The sequence below is a fragment of the Hylobates moloch genome, unplaced genomic scaffold, assembly GCF_009828535.3.
Source record: "Hylobates moloch isolate HMO894 unplaced genomic scaffold, HMol_V3 SCAFFOLD_2, whole genome shotgun sequence".
Lineage (NCBI taxonomy): Eukaryota > Metazoa > Chordata > Mammalia > Primates > Hylobatidae > Hylobates > Hylobates moloch.
In genome coordinates, this window is record NW_026652277.1 from 162,865,278 (window position 1) to 162,886,890 (window position 21,613).

Sequence of the window (21,613 nt, forward strand, 5' to 3'; positions counted from 1 at the left end):
AAGTCACCCTGGGGGCAGGAAGTAGAGTGTGGGTTTCTCTAGATCACATTCCCCATCAAAGTCGCTGATGTCCTCAGAACTGTTTCTAAACACATGAGGACAGAGGCACAACAGCCATTAAAGGCATAACCCCTTCACGTAGAATGAATGGAATACTGCCATCACTGTTTCCAAATAAGCCTCTATTAAATAGAAAATGAAGAAATTTTAGCAACATGATGTAAAAACAGTCATAGAAATATAGGATATGAAACATAATAATAATTGAATTCAGGAACTCAATATGTGGCAAAGACACAGAATGGGTTCAGCCCATCTTATCTGGAAGGAAGATGAGCGACCATCTTGGTCTGCCTCGGGCTGAGTTTCCTGGAACACAAGACTTTCTGTGCTAAAGCCAGGAAGGCCTGGCAAACTCAGACTTGGTCACCCTATCAAGAAGATAAGAAATCTCTCAGAAAGCATCGGGAAGAAATAAGTTAGAAACGTTTTGAAGTTACAAAAGCTAGAAGTAAAACTGTCAACACTCATATAATAGACCCAGGAGGAGGAAATATGTTAGGAAATAATAACTGAAGCCGGGCGCTGGGCATGGTGACTCACGCCTGTAAACTCAACAGTTTAGGAGGCTGAGGCAGGAGAATCGCTTGAAGCCAGCAGTTCGAGACTAGCCTAGCAAGACAATGTCTCTTAAAAGAAAAAGGTAGCCATGTATGATGGTGTGAACTTGTAGTCCCAGCTACTCATGAGGCTAAGGCAGGAGGATCACTTGAGCTCAGGAATTGGAGGCTACGGTGAACTAAGATTGCACCATGGCACTCCAGCATGGGTGACAGAGCAAGACCCTGTTTCTAAATATACATATATATATATATACACACACACACACACACACACACACATGTACATGTACATATACATATATACGTATATATTAAAATATAACTGCATAATTTTTCCAGAATTAAAGTTGGAAGATATAAGATCGAAAGGCTCCTAAATTGCCATAGAGGATGACACGTTTATTTTAATCACCCAAGACAGAGAGAAAATTATAAAAGCATCCAGTCAGGGAGTAAAGGCCTACAGAGGAACAGGCATCAGACTACTGTCATGTTTCTCAAAAGCAACACTGGATACAGAAAACACAGTGGGCAAATATTGTCAAAGTATTACAAAGAAACAAACTTTAAACCTGTAATTCTGTATTTTGCTAAACTGTCATGGATGTGTAAATGTACAATAAAGATACACTCAGGTATAGAAAGTCTCGGGAACTTTGTTACAAAAAAAAAAAAAAACCTCTTTCAACACACTCTTGGAGGAAGTGTTGAAGCAAGGAGAAAAATAAATACAGGACAATGCCAGAACATATACGGAAGTACAGGTGAGCAATTAACTTAGTAATATAGTCCATATTCTAAAAGAGAAAGAATCCCAGCACTTTGGGAGGCCGAGGCGGGCGGATCACCTGAAGTCAGGAGTTCGAGACCAGCCTGGCCTTCTCTACTAAAAATACAAAAATTAGCCAGGAGTGGTGGCACATGCCTGTAGTTCTAGCTACTTGGGAGGCTGAGGCAGAAGAATTGCTTGAACCCAGGAGGCAGAGGTTGCAGTGAGCTGAGATCACACCACTGCACTCCAGCCTGGGCGACAGAGTGAGATTCCCTCTCAAAAATAAAAATAAAAATAAAAAAAATAGAAAGAAATCAAAAGTGTATCCATAATAATCCAAAACATAAATTCTTAAAATCATAAGGGCAGGGTGGGGTGAGGCAGGGGAGTTGAGTCAGTGCAAGATGACAGTATGTTACATGTTGATAAGGTTAAGAAATTAATAGAGAAAATAAAAGTATTGGTCTTACTAATTTAGTGGCAACTGCCTAAAAAATAAAATTACATAAATATCTCTCAATCTGGCAAAAAATTCTGGATCTATTTAATAAAAGCAGAAAAGGGAAATAAATACTACCTATAAAATGTTATAAAGTCCTAAAATGTGATTATATTGAATTAAATGTAAATGAGTTTAAAGCCTCGAATTAAAACATTCCTAAAATTGGATAAAAAAGTAAACTGCCCACAAAAAAGACGTGTGCAGAAAGTTTGAAAATAAGGATATGGAAGTAGATACACATTGGACAATAAAGAAAGCCAGGAGAGTAATTTTTTTTTTTTTTTTTTGAGACGGAGTCTCCTCCTGTCACCCACGCTGGAGTGCATTGTCACGATCTCAGCTCACTGCAACCTCCACCTCCCAGATTCAAGCAAATCTCTTGCCTCAGCCTCCCGAGTAGCTGGGATTATAGGCGCCCACCACCATGCATGGCTAATTTTTGTATTTTTAGTAGAGACGGGGTTTCACCGTGTTGTCCAGGCTGGTCTCAAACCCCTGACCTCAGGTGATCCACCCGCCCCAGCCTCCCAAAGTGTTGGGATTACAAGTGTGAGCCACCGTGCCTGGCTGAGAGTAATTTTAATATGACAAAATACAATATTTTTCACCTTGAATTCTAAAGGAAAGCAGAGCACTAGGAGTAACAATATAATCAAGATGCAACCTAATGACTTAAGCAATATAAAGCAGTAACTAGTAAAATTGCAAGGAGAGATTAACTGACAAGTCCAGCTGGAGATTGTTATAGACCCTCTCAGAAATGTATTGATAAAACCTACTAAAAATAAGCAAAGATATGGATGCTTTAAGTAACATGATTAATAAACTCAAATGTATAGCTACATAACCAACAAACTACACATTCTTCTTTTTTTTTTTTGAGACGGAGTCTCACACTTTTGCCCAGGCGGGAGTGCAGTGGCGCAATCGCGGCTCACGGCAACCTCCTCCTCCCAGGTTGAGGTTCAGGTTCAGGTAATTCTCCTGCTTCAGCCTCCTGAGTAGCTGGGATTACAGGCGCCTGCCACCACGCCCGGCTAATTTTTTGTATTTTTAGTAGAGACAGGGTTTCACTATATTGGCCAGGCTGGCCTAGAATGCCTGACCTCATGACCCACTCCTCTCAGCCTCCCAAAGTGCTGGGATTACAGGCGTGAGCCACCACACCTGGTCCCCAAACCGTATATTCTTATGAAGCATTCATGGAACTTGAACAAAAACTTCCTAGAAACACCTTCGGCTGGCTTTTGCCTTCATCTCACTGACCAGAAGAGTATCTAACTGCCACTAGTAGCTGCAAAAAGCTTGTAAATATTTTAATTTCCCAGCCCCTATTTCAGAGACAAGCAAGGGAAAAGGATGCTGGGATTGATTTTGGGTTAGCCAACGTCCAATGTCGGCCACATCATGGCTATGTCTTTGTCGTGCCCTTACTTGAACGGCCAAGAACAACTGGATCTAACAGTTCAAGCTCCAATTTTTTACACTCGAAATTTGGAAGGCATTGCCTTCCTTGCCTCTAAGAGAGGTTTTATGCTATCCTTTTCCAAGTTACCTTGTAGTTGTCCTAATGTTTGCTCTTGGAAACTTTTAAGATCTTCCACTTGTTTTTACGCTCTGAAGCTGCATGTGAATGTGTCGAGGAATGGGTCTTTTTTACATTCATCTTACTCAGCACTCAATGAGTCCTTTGAAGATTTGAATCCCTTTCCAATTCTAGGACATTTTTTCCTATTGTTTCTTTAGCAATACTGTCTCCAAGTTTTTTGTTTTCTCTTCTTGAGAATCCAGTTAGTTGCACATGTTGGTTTTCCTGGATCGTCTTTCTCTCCTATTTTATGTTTTATACTTCTGGATTCTCTTTTATTTCTCCTGTCTCCATGGCCTTTCTACACAAAGTGTCTGTGGACTGTCAGCATTGGCATCACCTGGTAGCTTGTTGTTAGAACTGTAGAACTTTAGCCCTCACCTCAAACCTCTACTGGATTAGATTCCTCAGTTTAACGAGATCAAGACCCCCAGGATTCTTATACACATTAAAGTCTAAGAGGTACTATTGGATTTTTTTCAACTTCACTTTCCATTTCTATTGGAATTTTGTTGTGGCATTCGTATTTTTAGTTTCTAGTAGCCCATTCTGGTACTGTTTCTTTTTCAGAAAATTTTATTTCTTCATGTACTGTATTTTTTTAGACTAATTAGTTTTATTTTAAGCTCTCTTCTGTTTCTTGAATTCTTCTTTTCCCCCTCTGGGATTATTTTTGTGTGTTTGTATCTTGGTCTAGCTCTCTCATGTTCCTCCTTTTTTTCTTATACATATGCTGGTCCTTGATAGTATTTTCATTTTAAAAAATGTGAGTATCATAGTTGTACATATGTAGGGGGTACCTGTGATATTTTGATACATGTATACAATGTGTAATGATCAAGTCAGGGTAATTAGGATATCCATCACCTCAAACATTTATCTTTGTGTTGTGAACATTACAATTATTTCCTTCTAGCTATTTTGAAATACACAAGAAATTAGTGTTAACTGTAATTTCTGTACTGTGCACCTTCATTGTTGAAAATAACAGAACTGGTGGGTTATTTTATGTAGCTAGGATGGATTTCTCCTTCTACTACATAAGTACACTTGCCTCCAGAGGAGCTTCTTTCCAAATGGGAAGTCTTTACATGCGGGAGGAACGGTAATCAGCTTGGTGAGCTTTGTCGTTAGAAGCGAGGAGTCAAACCCAGTACTCACCTTGGAGAACATGTCTTCAAACTGTTTAATTTCTTTCAAAATCAGGCTTTTTTATTTGTGCTTTTTTGTGATGCAGTTAGGTAGGCAGGAAAGTTGGGAGCAGACTAGCACAACTGTCCTGCATTCTCAGCCACTTTGCACTCCCACTCTCTTTGATTTGTAAACTCCGCTGGCTCCTGACCACGCTGCTACCCCATCGTATCATTGCAGTTTGAGCTCCATCTCAGCCATCAACACAGTTCTGTCCTACTTTGTCTTCTAGTTTGTTTGTTTGTTTCTTACCTGCTAGGTCTTCCCTCTGTGTATGTCTATGTCCTGATCTCCTTTTCTTTTTTCTTTTTTTTTTTTTTTGAGAGAGTCTCCCTCGCTCTGCCACCCAGGCTGGAATGCAATGGCGAGATCTCGGTTCACTGCAACCTCTACCTCCTGGGTTCAAGCGATTCTCCTGCCTTAGCCACCTGAGTAGTTGGGATTACAGGTGTCCACCACCATGCCTGGCTAATTTTTGTATTTTTAGCAGAGATGGAGTTTCACCATGTTGGTCAGGGTGGTCTCAAACTCCTGACCTCAGGTGATCCGCCCGCCTCAGCCTCCCAAAGTGCTGGGATTACAGGCATGAGCCACTGCGCTCGGCCTCCTAATCTCCTTTTCTTAAAAGACATCAATGTGTTCTGTTGGGATCTACCCCGATTACTTCACTTAACCTTAATTACCTCTTTAGAGACCCTTTCTCAAAATGCAGTCCCAGTCTGAGGTCCCAGGGGTTAGGTATGAATTTGCGGGGGACACGATTCAGCTTATAACACCAAGTTCATCCAACTCCCTGCCTTTTCTGTGCCTCTCCCCACATGACTGAATGGGACGGGAGAAAAGCACACAGCATGCTGACTGTTCTCACTTTGAATTCCCAGGCACTAATCTTGAATAGACCCTTAATGCTGCCTACTTTATTATTATTAATATTTTTTTTTTTGAGACAGAGTCTGGCTCTGTCCCCCAGGCTAGAGTGCAGTGGCACCATCTCGGCTCACTGCAAGCTCCGCCTCCCGGGTTCACGCCATTCTCCTGCCTCAGCCTCTCCGAGTAGCTGGGACTACAGGTGCCCGCCACCACGCCCGGCTAATTTTTTTGTATTTTTAGTAGAGACAGGGTTTCACTATGTTGGCCAGGATGGTCTCGAACTCCTGACCTCGTGATCTGCCCACCTCCGCCTCCCAAAGTGCTAGGATTACAGGCTTGAGCCACCGCACCCGGCCAATGCTGCCTACTTTAAATACCACTGTCCCCTAGCAGATTCATTCTCATATTCTCATTGAAACCAATGCATGGCTTTTCTACTTAACACTCCCTCCCAGATCCTTGCTTGGCTTCCTGTGGCACTGAGAAAGCAGGGGACCATTTACACTAGATTATCTTCATATCTCCCCATCGACCTGCATCTCTGCCATCCACTCTGCCTATTCTCCTGTTACGTGGATGAACTCTTTCTGCTTCTAGCAAAGGCCCACCCTTGAGGGCCTTTGTCCTTGCCATTCCTTCTTTCTGGGCTTAAGGTTTTTCAGCTTTACGAAGGTGAAAAAGTGATACACATGCAGTTGCTCCTCAAGCTACAGTAGGTTTATCTGGACATAACTCCATCTATGTCTACAGATATTTCTGGTGGTAGGCAAGTGGATTCTGAAGTTTCATATGAAAAAATAATCAAGAAAATAACAGCCAGGAAATCTCTGAAATAGAAGAGCAATATGGTGGAACCAACCATACCATATAATAAAATATTTTAAAATCCTCAGTCATGGCTGGGTGTGGTGGCTCATACCTGTAATCTCAGTACTTGGGAGGCCAAGGTGGGATGATTACTTGAGCCCAGGAATTTGAGATCAGCCTGCGCAACATGGTGAGACCCTGTCTCTACAAAAAATTGTTTTACATTAGCTGAGCATAGTGGTGGACACCTGTAGTCCCAGCCGCTCGGGAGGCTGACTGAGGTGGAAAGATCTCTTGAGCCCAGGGGTTCGAGGCTGCAGTGAGCCATGATCACACCACTGCACTCCAGCCCAGGCAACAGAGTAAGACCCTGTCTCAAAAAAAAAAAAAAAATTACTCAAACATTAAAATAGTATTATTGTATGGGAATATTAGTAGACAAATCAGTGGATCAGAATAGAACAACATATGGGAATTTTGCATATGAGAAAGTTATATCTCAAATCTTTGGGGAAAAAAGTGTAAACTTTTCAATAAATGATTCAGAGACAATTCAGTAGCCATCTGGAAAAAAAGTAGAGTCAATTCCAAGGCAATATGTAAATTTGCAACAATTCCAATGAAAATCCCAAAAGACAATTTTGTTGGATTTGAGCTATCCAATATGCTTCTACATTCCAAATAGAAAATTAGATGAGTTAGAATTGCCAAGAAATTTGGAAAAGTATACTACTAATGGAAGAAACTAATACTATCAGATATTAAAACTTAATGTAAATCTATGGTAATCAAAAACTGTGGACTTAACATGTGAACAGGCAAATTTACCTACATTCATGTTCATCCCTCCCTAGAACATAATGGGTTCTCTATACATGTTTGTTGAAGATAGAATATTATCTTCAATTCGATAAAGCATATTTATATTCTGACTTAGAATTTAATTTTTCAATATTTTACTGATGGAATTCAGATCCTTTTCACTTGCGTAAAAAATACATCATTGAATAAATTTTAAGATAATACTTTTCTGAGTTAAAGATTATATCCTATTTTCAATACATAAATACACATAATATGTATACACACATACCTGAATACAAAGGTATCACACTGGCTTAATCTGTAAGCATTATATTAAAAATTAATAAAATAAAAAATAAAATAAAATAAAAATTAAACATTATTTCAGTTATGTGATTAAAAGCATTGCAAAACCAAACATACATTATATAGGCATACATACAGTACGCATGTGTGAAAATATGTATATGTGTGTAATTAGCCTGTAGAAAAAAGCAAGAAAATAATAAGTATGCATTTAATAGTGCGGTTCCTTGGGAGATATAAGGGAGGTGTTTGGGATGGAGGGTGATAGGATTTGGGAGGGACATAAATGTTAAGTGGGTAGCAGAACAAATTAACAGAAGGCCTGAGACTGCTATCCTTAGAAAGCCTTGCTCTCAAGGTTGGATCTTGGCTGGTGTCTGGGAAATTGAATTTTGGGAGGATTTCCACCATTGCCTAATAAGAGTGTCTCACTGTGCCTGAACTATTTGTACAGGCACTGTGGTGGATGCTGAACATCTGTCCTGAGAGTCTTGAATTTTTATGTACAAGGCAGGGAGTGCTATGTGACCAGCCCCGTCTAAAAACCATGGGCACTGAATTTCTAATGAGCTTCCCTGATAGGCAACATTTCACACGTGTTTTTTACCGGGGGAATTAGGTTCATTCCCTGTAACTCCGCTGGGAGAGGAATTTCGGAAGTGTATCCCTGGATTCCTCCAAACTTTGCCCGTGTGCCTTTTCCCTTGCTGATTTTCCTCTGTATCCTTTCACTGTTATCAATCCTAGCTGTGAATACAGCCAAATGCTCAGTTGCTGAGTCCTGTGAGTCCTCCTAGTGAAGACTGTATTGAACCTAAGGAGTGGATCTTAGGGATCCCCTTCAAGTGAGTTATATAGTTGTTCTTTTAAACATTTTTGCTGGGCATGGTGGCTCATGCCTGTAATCCTAGCACTTTGGGAGGCCAAGGCGGGTGGATCACCTGAGGTCAGGAGTTCGAGACCAACCTGGCCAACATAGTGAAACCCCGTCTCCACTAAAAATACAAAAATTAGTCGGGCATGATGGTGGGCTCCTGTAATCCCAGCTACTTGGGAGGCTGAGGCAGGAGAATCGCTTGAACCCGGGAGGCAGAAGTTGCAGTGAGCCGAGATTGCACCACTGCACTCCAGCCTGGGCGACAGAATGAGACTCCATCTCAAAAAAAAAAAAATACCTATTATATCTGGTAAATTCTTTATTGTATGTATTTACCAGTTAACCAAAAAGAAGACAAAAGGAAAAATGAATAGGAGGTACCCAAATAAAGACAAGATATCGTTGTGTAGAAATGTAGTCCAGTAGAATGTGGACATAGCAACGGCTGCTAAAGGCAGATCTGTTGCCTTCACCACCATCTGCACCACCAGCATCTGCACATCCCTACAATGGCTAAAACAGCAATGGGGGAAAGAAAATAAGGACATGATCTGCATGATATAGTGGAATTCTCATTAAACACAGCAGGGGCTTTAACTGGAATTAAGAGTAAGATGAGGTCTAGCCTACAAAGCAAACTGAAGAAGCTGTCCATCTTATCAGTGATCTGCTTTTATTTCTATTTTTTTAAGAGACAGGGTCTTGCTCTGTTGCCCAAGCTGGAATGCAGTGGCGTGATCATAGCTCACTGCGGCGTCTAACTCCTGGGCTCAAATAATCCTTTTGCTTCAGTCCCTTGAGTAGCTAGGATGACAGACGTGTGCCACCATGTCTAGCTAATTTTTTTTTTTTTTTTTTTTTTTTTGAGACAGAGTCTCGCTCTGTCACCCAGGCTGAGTGCAGTGGCTCGATCTCGGCTCACTGCAAGCTCCGCCTCCCAGGTTGACGCCATTCTCCTGCCTCAGCCTCCCAAGTAGCTGGGACTACAGGCACCTGCCACCACACCTGGCTAATTTTTTTTATTTTTAGTAGAGATGGGGTTTCACCGTGTTAGCCAGGATGGTCTCAATCTCCTGACCTTGTGATCTGCCCGCCAATTTTTTTTAATGTTTTGTAGAGACAGGGTCTCACTATTTGGCCCAGGCTGGTTGCAAACTCTTGGCCTGAAGTGATCCTCCCACCTCAGCCTCTCAATGCACTAGAATTATAGGTGTGAGCCACCAGGTCTGGCCCTGCTCTTGTTTTTACCTGGAATCTTGCAACATCAACATCTATACTTAAGATGAAATGAAAGAGAAGCAAATCAGGCCGGGCACAGTGGCTCACACCTGTAATCCCAGCACTTTGGGAGGCCGAGGTGGGCAGATCACTTGAGGTCAGGAGTTCAAGACCAGCCTGGCCAACATGGTGAAACCCCCATCTCTACTAAAAATACAAAAATTAGCCAAGCATGTTAGCAGACACGTATAATTCCAGCACTCGGGAGGCACAGGCAGGAGCGTCGCTTAAACCCGGAAGGCAGAGGTTGCAGTGAGCCGAGATCGGGACACTGCACTCCAGCCTGGGTGACAGAGAGAGAATCCATCTAAAAAAAAAAAAGAAAGAAAGAAAGTGAAGAAAATCAACAAATGTGCCTTTGGCCAGGCTTTTAAGCTGATTTTAAGGCCACCACCTCCATTCTGGGAAGCCCCTTGAACTTTAGCTTGTACTAAGGAGAAAGACCTGTCCCTGAAGGAGATCCAGAAGAAACTGGAGGCTGCAGAGGAAAGAAGTCTGAGGAGGTCCAGGTGCTGAAGCCATTGGCAGAGAGGAGGGAACACAAGCAAGAAGTCTTTGAGAAGGCTTTGGAAAAGGACACCTTCAGCAGGATGGTACAGGAAAAGCTGATCCTGAAAGTGGAAAAAATTAAGGAAAATGAGGAGGCTAATCTAGCTGCTACTATGTCTGAAGGAAAAGGAGGCATGCTGCGGAGGTGCGCAGGAACAAGGACGTGCAGGCTCAACAGTCTGGCTGAAGTGGAGGAGGGTACAGCGTGCTGCACCATCAGTAAACCCTCCCGCCTATATTATAATGAGTCACGCAATATCGGTATGGGAAAATGTATGACATAGTTTAAAAAGGACTCATTAAAAAAGCAGAATTAAAATTAAAAAAAAAAATGTGGAGCCAGATGCAGTGACTCACACCTGTAATCCCAGCACTTTGTGAGGCCAAGGTAGGCGGATCACTTGAGGTCAGGAGTTCAAGACCAGCCTGGACAACATGGCGAAAACCCGTATCTACTATAAATACAAAAATTAGCCAGTCAAAGTGGTGCACACCTGTAATCCTAGCTACCCAGGAGGCTGAGGCACGAGAATCACTTGAACCCAGAAGGCAGAGTATCAGTGAGCAGAAATCATGCCACCGCACTCCAACCTCAGCAACAGAGCAAGACTATCTCAAAACAAAAACAAAAACAAACAAACAAAAAAAAAAAACAAGGCCGGGAGCAGTGGCTCACACCTGTAATCCCAGCACTTTGGGAGGCTGAGGCAGGCAAATCATGAGGTCAAGAGATCGAGGCCATCCTGGCCAACATGTGAAACCCCTTCTCTCCTAAAAATACAGAAACTAGCTGGGCGTGGTGGCACGCACCTGGAGTCCCAGCTCCTTGGGAGATTGAGGCAGGAGAATCGCCTGAACTCGGGAGGCAGAGGTTGCAGTGAGCTGAGATCACACCACTGCATTAAAGCCCGGGTGATAAGAGCAAAACTCTGTTTCAAAAAAATAATAATAAAGGCCGGGCACGGTGGCTCACACCTGTAATCGCAGCACTTTGGGAGGCTGAGGCAGGCGATCACGAGGTCAAGAGATCGAGACCATCCTGGCTAACACGGTGAAAACCTGTCTCTACTAAAAATACAAAAAATATTAGCCGGGCATGGTGGCGGGTGCCTGTAGTCCCAGCTACTCGGGAGGCTGAGGCAGGAGAATGGCATGAGCCTGGGAGGCGGAGCTTGCAGTGAACCGAGATTGTGCCACTGCACTCCAGCCTAGGTGACAGAGCGAGACTCCATCTCAAAATAGTAATAATAATAATAATAATAATAAAACCACCAACCATAGCACTTCTGCTTCTACTGGATTATGTGCAACCAGTGTGCTTTGGCTTTAGAAGGGGATGGACAAAAAGACTGATCTAAATCAGTCTGGGTAGAAGCAAAGAGGTAAACCTTAAAAGTGCTGAACACAAATCCAAATCTCAATGTTTCAAGCATCTATGAAATTGCTCTTTATCAACTGAGCTGAATTCTCTTGTTTACATTCTTCTGATGGAATGAATTACTTATGGTGTGAGGTAGCTTATTTGTGGATTCCATGATTGATGATGTTCATTTTAAGTTCTTACCAATAGTACAAGTACATGATGCGACTGAATATTTTCCCACTTTGAAACTGTGAGTTGGTTGTTGCATTAAATACACACAAAAACAAGATGAAAAACACTGCAGACTTTTACTCAAGCTGGTCTTTCTTCCCCAGTATGAAGCAGTCCTGCCTTTTAACCCTTTTCCTGTTTAGAGAAAAAAGTGCAACTCGCTGCCAGTCCTCATTTAATTTTACCTAAACATGCTCTTTGAGGCTGGAGCAAATCTAACTGATGTTCAATGTAAAAATAAAATATAAAAACTGTTCTGGGAGTTATTTCTAAGCAAAACTAACATTACAGTTGTCTGAATCATCAGAATCATCTATTTCAGAAAAATCAGATTCACTAAATGAATCTTTGCCCAACAACTGTTCCAGAGATGTGAACCTCACTCATAGGAATGGTATGTTTCCTAGGATTTGACATTTTCAGTGATGGTGAATTATTATATTTTGTAAATGGAAATACCACTACTAAAAACAGAATGTTATGAATAGAATGATGGCTTTTGTTTCTAAAGAATGATGTGAAAATAATAAAAATGAGACATTTCCTGGCAAAGTTATCTCAGGATAAATGCTGAAGCAACAAGCGCTGCCAGTGAGTATTCTCGGAGCAAACAGGAAAAGTGTTGAAAAAAATTATCTGTGAGGGCCGAGCAGTTAAGGGGCTAGATAGGACATCATGCCAACTAAGGGAATTACCAATTACCCACTAAAAGTACCCAACTCCCAACTCCTGAAGGTGGCCACTTGCGTATTTACTCTTAGTGCAATTTTCCTGTATGTTCTTGTGAGCAAGCTGTGATTAATAGAGAATTGAAGTTCTGTGAACAACAACAACAAAAAGAAATAGTATAGCAATGTCTAGAATCCAACCAAAGAAAATCACATTAAGAGAACTGAAAGTGAACAGGGGAATGAGAAGGAATGGTGAAACCAGAGAAGTACAGTCGTCCCCTGTTATTCACAGGGGATACTTTCCAAGACCCCCAGTGGATGCCTGAAACCTCAGATAGTACCTATATATACTACATTTTCTCCCTATACGTACGTACCTATGATAAATTATAATTTATAGGCCAGGCGCGGTGGCTCACGCCTGTAATCCCAACACTTTGGGAGGCCGAGGCAGGTGGATCACCTGAGGTCGGGAGTTCAAGACAAGTCTGACCAACATGGAGAAACCCCATCTCTACTAAAAATACAAAAAGCTAGCCAGGAATGGTGGTGTATGCCTGTAACCCCAGCTACTCGGGAGGCTGAAGCAGGAGAATCACTTGAACCTGGGAGGTGGAGGTTGCGATGAGCCAAGATCGTGCCATTGCACTCCAGCTTGGGCAACAAGAGCAAAACTCTGTCTCAAATAATAATAATAACAATAATAATAATAATAATAAATTAGGCACAGTAAGAGATTAACAACAATAATAAAATAGAACAAATATAGCAATATGACAACATCACTACTCTTGTGATTTGGGTCTATAATTAAGTCAAATAAGGGTTCCTTGGCTGGGGGTGGTGGCTCATGCCTGTAATCTCAGCACTTTGGGAGGCTGAGGCAGGCAGACCACCTGAGGTCAGGAGTTTGAGACCAGCCTGACCAACATGGAGAAACCCTGTCTCTACTAAAAAAAAAAAAAAAAAAAAGTACAAAATTAGCTTGGTGTGGTGGTGCATGCGTGTAACCCCAGCTACTCAGGAGGCTGAGGCAGGAGAATTGCTTGAACCCAGGAGGCAGAGGTGGCAGTGAGCTGAGACTGCACCATTGCACTCCTAGCCTGGGCAACAAGAGTGAAACTTCATCTCAAAAAACAAAATAAAACAAACAAAACAAAACCAAACAAAAGGTTTCCTTGAACAAAAGCACTGCAATACCTTGACAGTCAATCTGTTAACCGAGATAGCTACTTAAGTTGACTGACAGGCAGGTAGCGTATACAGTGTGGATAGCTAGACAAAGGGATGATCACTGTGGTGGGGGTGGCAGGGCAGAGTTGGAGGGCATGAAATTTCATTATACTACAACAGAGTAACGCACAATTTAAAACTTGTGAATTATTTCTGGAATTTTCCATTTAGTATTTTCTGACTTCAGTTGATGGCAGGTAAGTGAAACTGCAGATAAGGGGCGACTACCGTAGTCAGAAGTGGCAATGGTTGTGGTCTTCATGAGATGGTCCTCTTGGTTCCCAGCCCCATCCTCCTTCCCTGTACCTGCTTGTGTGTCTGTTGATTTTGTGTATTGTAAGGATTGAGGCACATTTTTTTCCTTATATGGAGAGCTGTTTTTTCTATTTCCATTTACTGAAGACTATCCTTTCCCCATTGAATTACCTTATTACCTTTGTAGAAAATAAATTAACTACACATGTATGGTTGTATCTATATTTATGGGATATATTTCTGGCTGTATCTGTTTCTGGATTTTCCAATCTCCTACATGGATATATAGGTTTGTTCATACTGTAATACCACATTGTCTTGATGCTTTACCTTTATAATAATCTGTTAGATCAGGTAGTAAAATCCTCTGAATTTTGTTTAAAATTGTTTTAGATATTCTAAATCCTTTTCATTTTCATACAAACTTTGGAATCAGCCAATCAATTACTAGGGGAAAGGAACTGCTTTTTTTAAAGATTGCATTGAAACTTTAAGTCATTTTGGAAAAAACTGACATCTTAACAATACTGATTCTTCATTCTGTGAATGTGATTATCATTTTGATTATAATTCAAAACTACCAGGCATGGTGGCTCATGCCTGTAATCCCAGCACTTTGGGAGGCCAAGGAGGGAGGATCGCTTGAGCTCAAGAGTTTGAGAACAGCCTGGGTCACATAGTGAGACCCCGTCTCAACAAAACATCAAAAAATTAGCTGGGCATGGTGATGTGTGCCTGTTGTTCCAGCTACTCAGGAGGCTAAGATGGGAGGATTGCTTGAGCCCAGGAGGTCAAGGCTGCAGTGAGCCAAGATTGTGCCACTGTACTCCAGCCTGGGCAACAGAGTGAGACCCTGTCTCAAAACAAAAACAAAAACAAAAACCACTTTTATTTCTTACATTGTTTCTGCTTTGGCCGCTGGGAGCACTTTCAGTTGGCGCCTGTGTTGCTTTGACATATCCTTCATTGCGTGCTTCTATGTGTGTTTAGCCCCTCGTTGTTTTTCTGGCACTACAAGATGTTCCAGGTTCATCTTATATTTTCTGTGTCCCAGTCCTAGAATCAGTCATTTCTCCAAGGAAACCTGGTTTCTTTCACTGGACGGTAGTTTTAGAAACCAAGATCTGGGCATTAGGTGTGCTTATTGAGTATACTGGGGTATCTTTGCTTCTAGGTCATCTTAAGGAAATAGGCCCTTGGAAGGAAATATACATATTACTGTATTCCTTCCACTTGCTTATGTGTAAACTCCCGCTCCACCAGTGAGAAACCTGGCTACTCGCATCCTCCATTTACTTAATTTTCCAAAGTAATTGAATTTTTGAAGTAATTTGGATATTTTATTCCTTAGCTCTAGAAGTTTCATTTTATTCGTGTGTGTGTGTGTGTGTGTGTGTGTGTGTGTGACAAGAGTCTCACTGTCACCCAGGCTGGAGTGCAGTAGTGCAATCATAGCTCACTGTAGCCTTGACCTTCTGGGCTCAAGTGATCTTCCCTTCTCAGCCTCCTAGGTAGCTGGGACTACAGGTGTGTGCCACCACGCCCAGCAAATATTTTTACTTTTTGTGGAGATGGGGTCTCATTGTGTTGCTCAGGCTGGTCTCAAACTCCTGGGCTCAAGTGATCCTCCCACCTCGGCCTCCCAAAGTGTTGGGATTACAGGCATGAGCCACTGCACCCAGCTCTTGCTCTTTTTTATAGTTTCCATTCATTCCTCTTCATTATTTTCAGGTTTTTCTTTTTTTTTTTTTTTTTTTTGAGACGGAGTCTGGCTCTGTCGCCGAGGCTGGAGTGCGGTGGCGCAATCTCGGCTCACTGCAAGCTCCGCCTCCCAGGTTCACGCCATTCTCCCGCCTCAGCCTCCCAAGTAGCTGGGACTACAGGCGCCCGCCACCCCGCCCGGCTAATTTTTTGTATTTTTAGTAGAGACGGGGTTTCACTGTGTTAGCCAGGATGGTCTTGATCTCCTGACCTCGTGATCCGCCCGCCTCAGCCTCCCAAAGTGCTGGGATTTCGGGCGTGAGCCACCGCGCCCGGCCTATTTTCAGGTTTTTCTTTAAATCCATGTATGTATTTAGAATAGCTGTTATAATTATGCCTGTCATTTCTGGGCTTCTTTCTTTCTTCCTTTCTTCCTTTTTTTTTTTTTTTTTTTTGAGACAGGATCTTGTTATGTTGCCCAGGCTTGGGCTTGTTTCTATTGATTTATATTTCTCCCACTTCATGTCACTGTGAAGTGAAGGGCTGAGTTACTTAAGTTTTGGGTGTTCAAACTTACACATTCTGGCTGGGCATGATGTCTCACACCTGTAACCCCAGCACTTTGGGAGGCTGAGGCGGGCAGATCACTTGAGGTCAGGAGTTCGAGACCAGCCTGGCTAACATGGTGAAACCCCATCTCTACTAAAAGTACAAAAATTAGCTGGGCATGTTGGCGGGTGCCTGTAATCCTAGCTACTCAGGATGCTGAGGCAGGAGATTTGCTTGAACCCAGGAAGTGAGGGTTGCAGTGAGCTGAGATTACACCACTGCACTCCAGCCTGGGCAACAGAGCAAGACTCCAACTCAGAAACAAATAAACAAAAAACCTTGCACATTCCAAAGAAAGTTCTGGCCCTTGATGGGATCCTGGAGGACGACTTCTAAGGCCTTGAAATATGCAAAATCTTTACCTAGGGCTTTGGGGCAACCCGGGCATTGTTAGCATTGTTAGCATTGTTAATAATATAATTTATAGTGGGTGCCTTAGGCCAGGCTTTTAAAGTCTGACCTTTGGAGGGGCTAGAGCAAGAATAACTAAGGTCAGCTATTGGACACTCCATGCCTACATGACCACCCCTACCTCCCTCAAAAAAACCTTGGATATTAAGGCTCAAGTAAGCTTGCCTGGCTAGCAATATTTTGTGCTTGTTGTGATATATTGTTGCTGGGAGAATGTAGTGTTGTCCACATGGCCCCAGTGGGAATGGACAACTGGAAGATCATTCCCGGACTTTTCCTCTATGTGCCTTTTGCCTTTGCTGATTTTACGTCTATTTTTCCCGTAACAAATCATAACTGTGAGCATGGTGGCTTTTCTGAATTCTGTGAGTCTTTCTGGCTAATAGTTAACCCCAAGAGTGGTTTGAGGGGACCTCCAACATTCACCGACTCTTAATTTTGTATATTTGGTGATTATTTATTGAATGCTAGTTATTTTGAAAGTTACTTTGATAAGTGTCTGGATTTTTGTATTTTTTTTTTTAAAGAATGTTGAATTATGTTTTGGCAGGCAGTTGAGTTACTTGCTTTGTTAGCATAGGTCTAGTTGTTCAAGGGCTAAATGGGACCTCAAGTATTCAACAAGGTTTCTCTGTTGTGGCTAATCACAACTCTCAAACATCTTTTGGCTCTGGGAATTGTTCAGCTTTCAGCAGCTCTTAACTAGTTTTCTTTGCCTGACCTTGTGGTGTTTCATGCTATGTATGTGCTGCTTTATATTCAGCCGGAAACTCAAGGTAGCCTCTGTGCAGATTTCCAGAGCCCTTTCTCTGCATAACTAACTCCTCTCTACTACTCTGCTCTGCAAATCCCAGCCACCTTAACCTTTCCAAAGTCTGATCTGTCTCCTTAATTCAGCAAGACTTCTATGCTTTGTTTGGGTTCTCCCTTCCTATAATGTGATTCAGAAAGAGCTACTAGGCAGAAAGCAGAGGTATTGTTGTGATAACATCTTTGTTTTCCTGCTCTATTCTTCAGTGTCCAATTGTCCAATGTCTAGTTGTTCCATATAGTGTGTACATTTTCTGGTTATTTGTACAAGAGGGTGCTATGGTTTGAATGTGTCCCCCAAATTTCATGCGTTGGAAACTTAATCCTCAAATCCATATGTTGAGGTTGTATCTTCAGAAAGTAATGAAGATTAGATAAGGTCATCAGGGTGAGGGCCCCATGATGCAACTGATGGCTTTATAAGAAGATGAAGCAATGGTCAGCCATGGTGGCTCACGCCTGTAATCCCAGCACTTTGGGAGGCCAAGGAAGGTGGATCACCTGAGGTCAGGAGTTCAAGACCAGCCCAGTCGACATGGTGAAACCCCATCTATACTAAAAATACAAATGTTAGCTGGGTGTGGTGGCGCGTGCCTGTAGTCCCAGCTACTCAGGAGGCTGAGACAGGAGAATCACTTGAACCTGGGAGGCGGAGGTTGCAGTGAGCCGAGGTTGTGCCACTGCACTCCAGCCTCGGTGACAGAGTGAGACTCCATCTCAAAAAATAAAAATAAAAATAAGAGGAAGCAAGATTTGAGCTTATATATGCACTCTTGCTCTCTCCCCATATGATGCTCTTTGCCATGTTCTGACACAGCAAGAGGGCCCTCACCAGATGCCAGTGCCATGTTCTTGGACTTCCCAGCCTCTAGAACCATGAGCCAAATAAACTTCTTTTCTTTATAAATTACCTAGTCTATGGTCTGTTGTAGCAACAGAAAACGGATTAAGACAGAGGGCAAATATAGTTCCAGGTATTCTGTTATGGCAGGAAGTATAACACCCTCTCCTGTTTTGGTTGCTATTTCACATGGTATTTTCCAAAATTAATTACATTTTCAAATATAACTTCCATACGTGGGCATATGGAAATGTAATTGTCTTGAACTCTTATTAATTCTATAATTTATCTGTAGGCATTTTGTAAGTTTTCTGTATAGACATTTGTGTCAAAAATAATATTTTTTCTTTTTGGCTTTGGAATTTTAATTTTTTTCTTGCTCTATTGGCTTGGGTTTCCACAATAATGTAGAATAGTAGTGGTAATAGTGAATATTCTTTCTTATTCCTGCTTTTTAAAGGAATGTTTTAAGCATTAATATCAAGCATGATGTTTGCTATAGCTCTTTTTTAGATCCCAATGAAATAGATTAAATAAGTTGTCTTTTAAAATTAGTTCACGGGTTATTTTTGTGGTAAACTGAAAAAAATAAAATCCCCCTCCTTCCAGTTATGTTTACTTTCTTTTTTCTTTTTTCTAATTTTTTTTTTTTTTTGCTCTGTCACCCAGGCTAGAGTACAGTGATGGTATCACAGCTTACAGCAGCCTTGATCCCTGGGGTCAAGCGATTCTCTCACTTCAGCCTCCCAGGTAGCTGGGACCACAGGCATGCACCACCACATCCAGTTAATTTTTTTGGCTTTTTTTTTTTTTTTTTGAGACAGAGTCTTTCTCTGTCACCTAGGCTGGAGTGCAGTGATGTAATCTTGGCTCACTGCAACTTCTGCCTCCTGGGTTTAAGCAATTCTCCTGCCTCAGCCTCCCAAGTAGCTGGGATTACAGGCAAATGACACCACACCCAGCTAATTTTTGTATTTTTAGTAGAGACAGGGTTTCACCATGTTGGCCAGGCTGGTCTCGAAGTCTTGACCTCAAGTGATCCACCTGCCTCCCAAAGTGTTGAAATTACAGGTGTGAGCCACCGCACCTGGCCTTTTTTGCATTTCGTGTAGAGATGGGGTTTCACCATGGTGCCTAGGATGGTCTCAAACTCCTGGGCTCAAATGATATTCCTGCCTTTGCCTCCCAAGTGCTGGTACTACAAGCATGAACCACCATGCCCAGCCCAATGTTTAGTTTCTAATCTCTAGAGCCTGTGAATATTATCTTATATGGCAAATAGAGCAAAATTACTTGTCTTAGTTATTTTGTGTTGCTATAAGAAAAATACCTGAGGTTCCTGGTAGGAAAAAATAAACATAATATTTAAAACAATACCTGAGGCTGGGAAATTTATAAAGAAAATAGGTTTATTTGGCTTGCTGTTCTGCAGGCTGTACAAGAAGCGTGGTGCTGGCATCTGCTCGGCTTCTGGTTGGCCTTCGGCTGCTTCCATTCATGGCAGAAGGCACAGGGGAGCATCATGTGCAGAGATCACATGGTGAAACAGGAAGCAAGAGAGCAAGTTGGGGCTGGGAGTGATGGCTCACGCCCGTAATCCCAGCACTTTGGGAGGACGAGGCGGGTGGATCACCTGATGTCAGGAGTTTGAGACCAGCCTGGCCAACGTGGCAAAACCCTGTCTACTAAAAATACAAAAAAAATTAGCCAGGCATGGTGATGGGCGCCTGTAATCCCAGCTGCTGGGAAGGCTGAGGCAAGAGGATGGCTTGAACGCGGGAGTTGGAGGTTGCAGTGAGCCAAGATTTTGCCACTGCACTCCAGCCTGGGCCACAGGGTGAGACTCTGTCTCAATTTAAAAAAACAAACAAACAAAAACAGAGCAAGGCGGGAGGTGCCAGGCTCTTTTTAACAACCAGCTCCTATGGGAACTAGTAGAGCAAGAACTCACTCACTTCCTCCCCTCCCCTTCAGGGAGGACATTAACCTATTCATGAAGGATCTGTCCCCATGACCAAACACCTCCCACTAGGCCCCACCTCCAACATGAAGGATCAAATTTCAACAGGAGGTTTGGAAAGTCACATATTCAAACTATAGCATTGTTGGCCAGATGTGGTGGCTCAGGCCTATAATCCTACCATTTTGGGAGGCTGAGGTGGGCAGATCACCTGAGGTCAGGAGTTCGAGACCAGCCTGGCCAACATGGTGAAACCCTGTCTCCACTAAAATACAAAAATTAGCCAGGTATGGTGCCATGTGCCTGTAATCCCAGCTACTTGGGAGGCTGAGGCAGAAGAATCACTTGAACCCAGGAGGCAGAGGTTGTAGTGAGCTGAGATCGTGCCACTGCACTCCAGCCTGGTGACAGAGCAAGACTCTGTCTCAAAAACAAAACAAAACAAAAACCCTATAATATTGCTTTATGTGGTAAAAGATATGACAAAGTTAAGGGTTTTCAGAGGAAGAGTTTATCCGGGATTATTTGGGTGGGCCCTAAATATGGTCACACAAATTCTTTTCTTTTCTGTTTTTTTGAGATGGAGTCTCAGTCTATTGCCCAGGCTGGAGTGCAATGGCGTGATCTCAGCTCACCAAAACCTCAGTTTCCTGGGTTCAAGCATTTCTTGTGCCTCAGCCTCCCGAGTAGCTAGAATTACAGGTATGCACCACCAAACCCAGTTAATTTTTGTATTTTTAGTAGAGGCAGGGTTTCACCATGTTGGCCAGGCTGGTCTCAAACTCCTGGCCCCAAGTGATGCACCTACCTTGGCCTCCCAAAGTGCTGAAATTACAGATGTGAGCCCAGCCACGAATTCTTTTAAAAGAGAGGCAGAGCAAGATTTTACACAGACAGACACGGAGGAGAAGGCCATGTGAAGACAGAGTCAGAGATTAGAGTGATGTGGCCACAAGCCAAGGAATGTTCCAGAAGCTGAGAAAGGCAAGGAACAGATTCTCCCATAGAGCTTCTGAAGGGAGGTTGACCCTGCCAACACCTTGATTTTGTACTTCTAGCCTTCAGAACTTTGAGAAAATAAATTCTGTTTAATGGCCAAATTTATAGTAATTTGTTACAGCAGCCACTGACAACTAATATTTTGATTCAATAAATGATGCTTAATCACATCTGATATGGTTTGGCTCTGTATCTCCACCCAAATATCACTTTAAATTGTAGTTCCCATAATCTCCATGTGTCATGGGAGGGACACAGCAGGAAGTAATTTAATCACGGGGGTGGTTACCCTCATGCTGTTCTCTTCATAGTAAGTGAGTTCTCCCAAGATCTGACAGTTTTATCAGGGGCTTTTCCCTCTT

At 42.4% G+C, this 21,613-nt stretch overlaps 1 pseudogene; it reads left to right on the top strand.

The window, feature by feature from the left end:
- Positions 1–8,954: 8,954 nt before the first annotated feature.
- Positions 8,955–10,354, top strand: LOC116810269 (stathmin-2-like; annotated as a pseudogene).
- Positions 10,355–21,613: the final 11,259 nt, after the last annotated feature.